Source organism: Carlito syrichta, unplaced genomic scaffold (assembly GCF_000164805.1).
Source record: "Carlito syrichta isolate Samal-C Ts95f unplaced genomic scaffold, Tarsius_syrichta-2.0.1 Scaffold311480, whole genome shotgun sequence".
Lineage (NCBI taxonomy): Eukaryota > Metazoa > Chordata > Mammalia > Primates > Tarsiidae > Carlito > Carlito syrichta.
In genome coordinates, this window is record NW_007255576.1 from 381,698 (window position 1) to 382,447 (window position 750).

Sequence of the window (750 nt, forward strand, 5' to 3'; positions counted from 1 at the left end):
CCAATTTGTCCAAGTATTTAAGAATTTTATTTCATTATTTGAGTGTAAGATGTTTATCCTTTTGTACCCCACGTCTTTAAAAATTTATATACATAAAGATGGGTTTTTTTAGTTGAAAGTCTGACTAGGTTGAAGGATGTGATCTGAAGAAGCTAAGATAATACTTTATTTGCTGAGTTTAAATAATAAAAATATAAACCTCCATGAACTCATCATGGCTTGGAACTGGGAATGGTACTCAGATGGGGTTTGCTCTGGTATCCTGGTACTTGGGGGAGGAAGAAGGAGGCGGTCTGGAGAATCAAACTGATAGATAAACCAATTATCTCCTTGTCACATGGTCACCATAAAAACAGATGAGTCAGCCGGGCTCGGTGGCTCAGCCTGTAATCCCGCGCCTTTGGGAGGCTGAGGTGAGTGGATTGCCTGAGCCCGCGGGTTCGAGACCCGCCTGGGCAGCGAGACCTCATCTCTACAATAAATAAAAAAATCAGCTGGGCGTAGCGCGTGCCTGTAATTCCGGCTACTCGGAAGGCTGAGGCGGAAGGATCGCCAGAGCCCAGCAGGTCGAGGCTGCGGTGGCCGGGAGCGGCCACTGCACTCCAGTCTGGGTGACAGAGTGAGACTCCAACTCAAAAAAAAAAAGAATTTTATAATTTCCAAAACAAAGTTCTTGATACCATCTTTCCACCCTCTACTCCTTTCTTCTGCAATTTTCCCCTGTCAGTAAACAGTGCCAACACAAACACA